The following is a 10,633-nucleotide window of genomic DNA, read 5'->3' as shown; positions in this document are numbered from 1 at the left end:
TCATTCTATTAACATAATAAATGTTTGTAAAAGCCTCATGTCTTCCCAAATTTTAGACTAAAATGATACTAATAGAAGTACTTAAATTTTCTCTCTGTCCCAATTGCTTTGTGTATCCCTTATTAAACATACCCTATTTTGCCCAGATTATACCTTCTCTCTGACCAGGTAACATCTGGAATATAAGGGTTCACATTTCCACACAGTTCCATATAGGTCCATCTGGCACCTATTAATTTTTATCTCACCTTGAAAGACCACATTTTAGTTTTGTTTATGGTTCTTCAATAAGCTTTTACTTACTTAAAACATAAAGACATACCATTAGTGTTTAAAAGACTGAAGAAAATTTTATTAGTTAGTCACTTTACCAAGACTATTGGTAATTATAAAAGCAAAACACTAGTTTCTCTAAAATGAGATTTAGAGCCTTTCAGTTGGGCTGAATCAAAATGAAGGAAAGGAAATAAAAATTGGAGCTTGGTTCTCTAGCAATTTTGGCTTAAATGTGTAAAAAGATGCAGAGAATAATTCTTCTCTTGGTTCCAGGAGAGTTATGATTGTGACTCCTCATACATAAAAATGAGCGTATGCCCTGAAGTATGTTGTTACACTAAATAACTACTTATATTTAAAGTCCACAATTGGTTGGCAGTTAATCCAATTAGGCAAAAATAGAACTTTCTTTTCTATACTACAGAGAACAGAGATATTCCACCTTATGAGACGGTGAAGGAAAAAAATGCCATAACTCTAATTATGGAATTGCCTAAACATTCCTTAAGTATAAACATCACTTCTGAAATCTGCTTTTTATCTATTATTGATTTTCTTTGATATTAAAAATCACTTGATGTTTCTGAGATGAATAATGATTATAACCAAAATTTTTGTCTTATTCTATTATGTTAGATTCTGAAAATTAATTTCACAAATGTCTTTGGAAGAGAAGTTTATCAAATAAATTATAAGCCAACTCTTAAGAGTATGTATGGTCAGATATTACCAGGACTCTTATTTTTACTTCATATATTTCTGTATTATTTAAACAAAATTATATTTTGAGGAAAACATATATATGTATGTATATATAAACAGTAAATAAGAAAATATCTACCTATTTGTCTATCAAATGTATTTATCTATCCATCTACCAGCTATCTATCATCTATCTAGGGCTCCCTTTATGAAGGTACTTCTCTGAGCCCTTTACATTTGTTCTTTTAATCCTGTGTGGTCTTGAACAAGTTACTTAATGATTCTGTGTCTAAAGTAATAGAAATATCTATTGCATCTGTTTCATGAAGTCATTTACAAGATTAACTGAAAATATATGCATATATATTTCTTATTTAGAACAGTGCCTGGAACTCTGTAACTATTGAATAGTTGTTAGCTATTATCTAGTAGAATGTGAGCTCTATGAGGCTAAGAATTTTTGCCTCTTTTTTTCACTTCTGTATTCCTATTACCCAGTATTCAATAACTTATAATATGTCCTCAATAAATACTTAGTGAATGAATGATCTTATAAGTTAGATGAACTTATAAGTTACCTGTAAAGGTAAGACAACTGAGACAGAGAAATTAACTAACATGGCAGAGATCACGTGGCTAGTAAATAATAAAAGTAATTTTAACCCAGCCAATTTGACTCCAAGGGTTTGCACACTTATCCCTTCTTACCTACTATCATTCTTTTTAGATCTAACAAGATAACAGGTAGATTGAAGGAGATCTACTAGAGATATCATGAAATCAGTTTCCTGACACAGCTTTCTGAAACTCAATGTAGAAAATACACTCTTGGGTAAGTATATTCTGCCTATGAAACTACATAAATTTGTATCACAATTTTAGGATGACTTCACCAAGAAAAAATAGGTAATTTTTAAAAGCAGGAATAAAAGAATTAATTTCAACTACCTACTCATGCCCAGAGGTGAAGGTTTTAGCTCCTTTTTGAGGTTTTATTCTGTCAGAAGGCATTTTAATTTTCCCCCCAGGTTCTCAACAACTCTTTCCTCTGCCAGTTGTGATGCTGTTCCCACATGAAGCCATGTACTAGAGTCACTTTGTAAACCATAAAAATCAGAAATCAAAAGTAATATGTAAAAAACCATCATGAAATTAGCTGTTTCTCCAGGTTTGTCCTCAACAGCACCTTGGATCCCACGTTGAAATTCATTCATCCCAAACCAAAATCATCACCCTGACTCCATTGTTTTTAGTGGTGCATGCACATTAGAGGTATATTCATGCAAATGGACTTCATTTAAAAGGTCTAGATTTTTATTTATAAAAATAAGTTATTTGTTAAAAGAAAGCACTACCAAGAGAGCAATAAGGCTACCCAAGTGAGTAGAAAGGACCTAAGAGAAAGATACTAAAGTAGAAAGATCAAATATTAAATATCATATATCAAATTGAGTTTTAGAAATATCTTTGGAGAGTCAAAAACTTAAAACATGAATGATATTGATGTGCTTATTCTGTTCATTCTGAAAGTTCCCTTTGAGTGGTTTTGGCTCTGGACTAGTAAGGTTAATACTTATAGTCTCTGAATTTACTTGTATTCTTGTTGCCATTTATCGTCTAATGAGTAATTTTATATGAAGCAATTTTCATGTGATTTTTGCTTAATGAAATCGTCCCTTGATTTTTAATATATTTTTTTTAATTTTGCTGTTGCCGTTTGCTTTGGACAGGGAGATGAGAAAGTTCCCATATCATAATAAGAGGCTGACTCTGACTAGCCTGCACACAAAGAGAACTGAATCCAAGGAGGCTCAGAAATTAGTCTTGGGTAACAATGAGGAATCAAAGGATCCTCAGAGGCTAGGGCAGCAAAGACAAACCAGTGGGAGCAGTCTTATCTGAACCCCACTGTGAACAATGAGCCCCCAACTATTGCTAGCATCACTCTCCCAAGATTCTAAGTCCTACAAGAAAGCATTCACTTTTCTAAGCCCAAGTATGTACCTAATATGACCTCTTTCTTCAGCCTTGCAAGGACAAGGAATGGGAGGAATTGTATCTCCCTCTAAGATTATATACAAATAAAAGAGTACCCTCAAAAGAAGATAAAGATACTATTAGCCAAAATAGCTCAGTGGATAGAGCGTCGGCCTGCAGACTGAAAAGTCCCAGGTTCGATTCCGGTCTAGGGCATGTACCTGGGTTGCAGGCACATCCCCAGTGGGAGATGTGCAGGAGGCAGCTGATCGATGTTTCTCTCTCATCGATGTTTCTAACTCTCTATCTCTCCCTTCCTCTCTGTAAAAAATCAATAAAATATATATTAAAAAATAAAAAAAAGATACTATTAGAAATATATGATTGAATATTTACCCTGCAGTAAAAAAAAAATTTAAACATGCGCAGGACATACACATAAGTAAGTGCAGAAGTTGGTTGTGCCTTACAACTGATCAAAAGATAATAGGTACTCTAACGGGAAACACTCATAGGTTTTGAGCAAATTAGATGGGAGCATATCCTAGATATGAGACCGTGTATGTAGTTTAATGTCTATGGGCCTGTTTCTTAATATACAATACTCTCAATATAAGGAGTGTTCTGAGGATTAGTAATACCCTGCCTAGAACATGGTTGTCCTCACTAAAATGACAGCACTCCACAGAGATGACAGGAACCTCTCTGCCATCATTTATCCTCAGAGCTACACTTACATCCCCTGACAATAGTCCCTCTAGACTAATACCCTATTGACACTGTATTCTCTAGTTACAAAAATCTGGCAGGCTGCCTCAAATTATTAAAAATACCACAAATTGACCTTTATTCAGCCAATTTTCTTCTCTCAATCAATTTTATCATTATTCATGACTTTAATGTTTAGTATAATCCATTATGAGATCATCCGAGATTTTCCCTTTGTTACTAAGAGACCATATGAATTCATTGTTTGAATAATTATTTTTTGAGAAGTGAGAATTTGCTAAATTGTTAATTCTTATCACCTTGACATTGTAAATCTTTATTTATTTATTATATACCAAGTGCATGGTTAGATTCTTCTGAGGAAAGCAGGCTTTTAAAAAATAAGACCACAGTTGCTGATGACATGACTCAAAAACTGACTCTTCAGATGGACCACACTGCAGACATTGGTGACTTTAGTATCAAAGTAAAAATAAATGCTTATAATCCAACCATGGCCTTCAAAGGGAGTTAATACTGATGAGCTCATCTTCTGTTAGGTCAGTTTAATCACTATGGTGTGAATGCATCCACATGCCTTTTCCTAAGACCCACTGGCTTTCTCACTCCTTTGAACAGATGGGCCTTCCCAAGAGCTGGGATCCCCAGCTCTGCTTCTTGTTTGCCGAGACCCAGAAGCAGGGGCTGGTGCTTAATGAAAAATCTGTTCTTGCTGTAGTTAGTACATAAACCAGCCATGAATTTACACTATAAAATTAAAAGGTATATATTGAGGAGCTGTATGGGATTTAACAACAATAACAACAATCCACTTATGCCATGGGTTATTATCTCAATTATAGGTAATTAGCAGAGAAACAGATTTGTGTAAACTCGTGTTATTATTAATGGAAGGTGATAATTATAATTTAAACCAGTGTCAGTATAATCTTTTGTAATCCTTATGATCCCTTAAATAGATGTCAATTATCTCCAGTTTGCATAAACATAAGGTAGGTTAATACAACTGATTATATTTTCACTTATTTATAACATTAAAGGTAACATTTGTTTTACAACCACTTAGCAGATTAAACCAGGTAGCAAATCTTTCATTTGGAGAACTGTTTTGTGTGCTAATATGCTAATTTGTGCTACATGTAAATATCACTTGATTTAGAAAGCAAGCAATAGACTACAATGATTACTTTATAGTGTAGCCACATTATCTTATTTGTTTGTGAAAAGTTTGGTTAAATATAAATGACATTTTGTCCCATGTGATGTTACACATTACCCAGTTACTCTACATTTTAAAAGGATTATATTTAGGCAGATGCTAATGCTGGTATTACTTTTTGTGTAATAAGATTAGTAGAAAAAAATAAAAAATACTTATTAGAGAAAGTTATATATTAATTACTAAAACTTCACAGTACTAGTTTTCCACTTCCTTTATTTTATTTATTTATTTATTTATTTATTTATTTCATTTTTTTTCTGCCTTGGGTTTATTTGTACAAATAGCTCAGGAGGACACTAACCCCTTTTAGATGGAAGCCTAGGATCACACCAGTCCTTACATTCTCACATCAGCAAAAAGAGGCCTCTCTTCTGGAGCCTTTATGAAGGCCTGGGCACCCATGGGAGGCTAAGCCTGGGCAGGACCCTGAACCTGAGCTGTGGCTGCAGCCTTGGTTTTGGCCTTTGGACGGCAGAGTCTGAGACCCTTGGCTTTGTAGGCACAAGCACATTTCCCAAATTTGGGGTGAGCTCTGTAGGGAAGTCGATTGTGCTTGTGGCTGCTGCCCTTTGAGATCTTGGGCTTGACCTCCTTGGGCTTTTGGGGGGCCTGAATAGCCTCCACACGTGCACTCATGGCCTTGGTATTGTTGGTCTGCAGCTTCTTCAGGCCTTTCTTGTTGTGCTTCTCGGAAAAGTGCATATTCCTCAGAAACTTGGAATCTACCTCCTTAAGATATTCATAGCTCAATGCCATTTCTGTGGTTGTAAAATGCTGTGGTTCTTGGACTTGGCCATATATGCACCAAAGCCCACTGATCCCAAAGTGCCTGGGGCTAAATGAGCTCCACTTCCTTTATTTTCTACTGTTTTATGATTTTCTACTAAACTCTAAGTTCCAAGAGCATGAAGACAATGTCTCTTACATGTTATTTATGATATTCTTAGACCTTTGCACAGAACCTAGGATGAGAAGGTATTCATTTATTTAAAGTTGAATATCTATTACATGCTTGGGGTATTCCCGGTTCATCCTCCATGCCCCCACAATCACTTTATAACATCTTTTATTCTCAGCCTTTTGAGGTCCATGGCTAGTATAATCCCACATATAAAACAAAGTGTCTTCTCTCATGCACAATGCAATATAATGGTGAAAAGAAAATTATACCTTTGGAACATTTTTTTTAATTAAGTGGGAATTTTATAGTATTGAGAAAAAAGATTAATGCCCAAGGCACTAAAGAACCCACATTGTTGACAGGTTGCTGAGATTCAAAAGACAGCCTGGCTTTACCTAGATGGTTCATTTGGTAATGAGGCAGGATAGTAAGAAGCTAGGAAAATTCCTTGGCAAGTGGAATGGGGAAACTGAGACAGATAGCTAAACAACGCCAAGCAATTTACAGCCAAACAATAAATCAAAAGTTCTTATCTTCCCTAACCAAGGACACTTAGGAGCAAATGGTTTACACATTCCAGACCATGCTGGGGCAGACCTACTTAGGTTCAGTGACATTTTTTTTTAAGGTAAAACTGACCAGAGAATGACCCTGACCCTATAAACTCATTTTAATGAATCAGCATATTAAAGGACACACCTAGAAAGCTAATAAATATTCTATTGAGATCCTCCCCAGAGACTTCCCTTAAAATTCCCACCTTTAGAAAACATATAAAAACCCTTAAGACAAAGGACCAGTGCATGCTTTCCCTGGAGTACCTCCAAGCCTTCCCCACCTCTTTCCTTAGGCATGTATCTTTGCTTTCTCCTAAATTCTAGTCTCCCATGAGACTTGCAACCAGAGAAGCAACAAGCAGTGGCAGCTCTTCCTGGGCTAACCCCCTAAACCTGTCTCCAAGGGTCCTCCTTTTGCCTCTACAGGTTGTTTCCTGAGTCGGCACAGCCCAGCTGATTCACTTCTTCTGCCCCTGGGGCTTTCTAAAGAGTCAAGGCAGCCTCAACTGGGCTCATTCCTATTATTATGACCTTGCCTCTTCTATCTTAAGCACTTTATTTGTTTCACTTAAATAAACATACTCTCAGTGGGCTGGAAGAGATTTATGGGGGGGTGGGGGGTAGAAGAACCTGTGTAATACTTACAACAATAAAGATTTCAAAACAAAACAAAAAATAGTCTCAAAATCACCTGGTCTCCTCTCATGAAATCTTTCCAGCACTAAGTCAAGAATCTACACATTCTAAACAGTGCCAGGGCAGACCCACCTCAGTCCTGGTCTGTTTCTGGTGACAGTAATGGAGTAGATACAATATAAGCAATAATACCGAGGAGAAAAAGCAACCTCATATGTGTGTCCCTGTCTGTCAGTGACTATGTTTATCTGTGAAAGTCTGTGTGTGTGTCTCTGTGAGTATTTTTCTACATATATGTCTGTGATCCCTTATTTGTGTGTCTCTAATGCTATGAGTAGAGTAAGAGGCACTGAAGAGAGAAGGCCCTCTCATCTGCTGATTGTCACCATCCTCCCCATCTTCTGACCTATTGTAACGTGGCCTGCTGCTTTAAATTTCTTTGCTCCAACCATTATAATAACTGGAAGCTTCCTGGTTGTTAAAGGTAATGAACAGATTGTTTACTAGACAAGATAAACCTTGACCATAATCTCTTTACCACTACCTACTACTGTACCAGGCCAGCTTTACTGATGTCCCCCGAAACACAGTGATGCCTTAGTTGTTCTTGTTCCACACTAACTTCCAGAGGACTGAACTATGTTTACCCTGGTGGTCCTAGAAGCAGGCTCAGACTGTGTAAAAGGGAGCAGAGTAACCAGGTTGAAATTTCCTCTATCTTTTAAGCTTAATCCAATAATCAAGACACAAACTCCAAATCATACTGAATCAGTGTTCAATCACAGAATATCTTTGGATGAACTAGAATAAACTGAATAATTATTGACATAGAACTATATGCACTATCCCAAACTGTTAAGAAATTTGTGGGATGCTTGTAGGATACCATCAATAGTAAAAAGAGTCCAAAAGCCTTGTTCAGATAAAAGTACAGCCTTGTTAACAATAAAGCGGATTTGAAGAGTAGAGCTCACACCCAAGGCTAAAATGGAGCTAACTACACATTCCTTTCTGAATTGAAGACACAGAGATGCAGAGGTGAGCAACTTGACTCAGGCCTTTTTAGGGTGAGAACTGAGAGAGCAAGACTTTGCCTGCAATCATTTGTGTCTGATCACAGGCAAGTCCAAGAGGAAGAGTGCAAATGAAAAAAATGAATGGAAAGGAGTAGACTCAAGGTGGTTTCAGTGCTGTCTTAGTCTGTTCAGACTGCTATACCAGAATACCACAGAGCTGGTGGCCTATAAACAACAGAAATTTATTTCTCTCAGTTTTGGAGGCTGGAAAGCTGAAATCATGGCTGGGTTTATGGGAAAAATGATCTCTTGAGCCAGTGGTTGGAGTTAATATTTTAGTTGTTAATGTAGTTAATGTTGAAGTGATCCAAAAATTGGGAGACATATTTGCGGCATTAAATGCTTCTATAAGTAAGGGTAATCAGATCTCCTCCCTAGAATCACAAAGTCTCTCTAGGCATAAATCCAAGCATCCAGGGTTACTTATTCTATTGTGTTCTTGTGTTTAGTGAAGCTGGTCACCTTCAGTATACTTTCATCAAAAAAATAATTTATATGGGGTAGGTAAGGGACTATGGCATTTTTCAGGGCATCTAGGAAACTGGTATATAGGCAACAATTTCAAAGTTCACCAAAACTGAAAAGCATTGCTCACCTTTGAGAAGAGGGTACTTCTAAAGAGCTGGTACTAAGAAAAGCTACTAATCATCAGAACTAAGCAAATCAATTCAAGTGGACACCAAATTTACTTTTAATTCTAAAAACAAAATGCATACATATTCATCTCCAGACTTTTTTCTCTATCATTTAATTCAAACAGAGATCTACAAAATAAGAAATTTTAACTGGCACAATGAAGACAATTTAAAACTGTAATTTAAAAGAGAAAGTATGTGCATTTTAATTTAAAAACAACTTTGGCCCCTTATGTATAAATTACTCGAGATTTCTCAAAAATCAGCCCTAAGTGGTCTTTGTAAACTTTACTAAGATAAAGATTGAGATGAAGGTTTTGCTTTAAAGTTTAAAATCCCTGAAGTAGGCAAAAGATCAAAACTTGGACAAAAGATCAAAACAAGGTATATAGAGTTTTCCATCATTTAATGGCATAATGCCTTTTTTACCCTTGGGGGCCTAGACACAACAAAAGACTTAAAAATCATTTTTTTAAGTTCCTCTCCTGGAACTTGAAAGTTTGATGGGGTGCAAAGAAATCAATTCTCGTTATTTTGAGGAAGGAAATGTAATCTTTGCACTATATATTGTCCTTCAGAATTGAGAAAAATAGAACCCAATTCTATTGTGTCTTAGTATGTGAGCACATCTAATAAACCTAAGAGTGTCGATCAAAGTTGATAACTCAATAATTTATAAGCCAGATGTACATAGCTGAAATAATTTGGAATATAGACAACATGAGCGTTCAGAGGCAATTCAGTAGGTTCAATATTGTACATCTGATGCCACTCCTAAATCCTTATGAAGTTGATTCAAGAAAGAACAGTTTAATATTTCTTATGTTTATAAATTTTATAGCTTTATAAAACTTTGGAATTGTTTAATTATCTAGTACAATCTCCTAATTTTATAGAAAAGGACACTAAAACCCCCAAAAGTTAAAGATCTTACCCTAAGTTTCACAGCTGATAAACAGAACTAAAATCTACTCTGTCATTTAAAATCCAGCTCTCAACATCACCTGCTACTTCCAGATTATTATTTAATACTATTAATACTATTCAATGGTCTAAATTATTTCTCAAATTATAGGATTATATAGCTTTCTACATTGCAAAGCATCATTTTGCATTATAAAAAATTCTGTGAAATTGGAGAAAATTGGGCTATCCTATCTAATAATAGACAAACATGGTAATTGACCGTACCTTCGCTATGCCTCCCATTGGCTAATCAGCACGATATGCAAATTAACTGCCAACAAAAATGGCGGCTAATTTGCATACTGCAGGCAGGGCAGGACAGCGCCATCCTGCCTGCCCCACTGCCATCTGGGCCTGCTATTTGCAACCCAGGGTGGTGGGGTGGGACAGCGCCATCCCGCCTGCCCTGCCGCCATCCGGGCCTGCTATCTGCAACCCGGGGCTCAGGTGTCTGTGAGCGACCCAACCTGGGGCGGCCGGGCTAGGCAGCAGTGATCAGCCGGCCCGCCCAGGCGTACCGTGTGTGTGTGCGACCCGGGGCGGTGCCCCACCCCCGGATCGGCCCTGCCGTGTGCACAACCCAGGGAGGCAAGGTAGGCACCGAGGGATCGGGCCTGCTATCTGCCACCGGGGGAGTGGGCCTAAGCCAGCAGGTGGTTATCTCCCGAGGGGGTCCCAGACTGTGAGAAGGCACAAGTGGGGCTGAGGGAAACCCCCCTACCCCCCTCCCCCACCAGTGCACAAATTTTTGTGCACTGGGCCTCTAGTCTATACTAATAAAAGGGTAATATGCTAATTAGACCAGGAGACCTTCCGGGAGACCTTCCGGACATCCTTCCAGACAAAGCCATGGTGGTGGAGCCAAGGCAGAGGTGGTTATGGGTGATCAGGCCAGCAGGGGGAGGGCAGTTAGGGGCAATCAAGCTGGCGGGGGGGCAGTTGGGGGCAAGTAGCTG

At 37.5% G+C, this 10,633-nt stretch overlaps 1 pseudogene; it reads right to left on the bottom strand.

Annotated features, from left to right (window-relative positions):
• Positions 1-5,314: 5,314 nt before the first annotated feature.
• Positions 5,315-5,703, bottom strand: LOC102429820 (annotated as a pseudogene).
• Between the last annotated feature and the right edge of the window lie 4,930 nt (positions 5,704-10,633).

Source organism: Myotis lucifugus, unplaced genomic scaffold (genome assembly GCF_000147115.1).
Source record: "Myotis lucifugus unplaced genomic scaffold, Myoluc2.0 scaffold_137, whole genome shotgun sequence".
NCBI classification, from domain to species: domain Eukaryota; kingdom Metazoa; phylum Chordata; class Mammalia; order Chiroptera; family Vespertilionidae; genus Myotis; species Myotis lucifugus.
The sequence above is the reverse complement of the archived record's forward strand: the minus strand, read 5'-3'. Positions and strand labels throughout refer to the sequence as shown.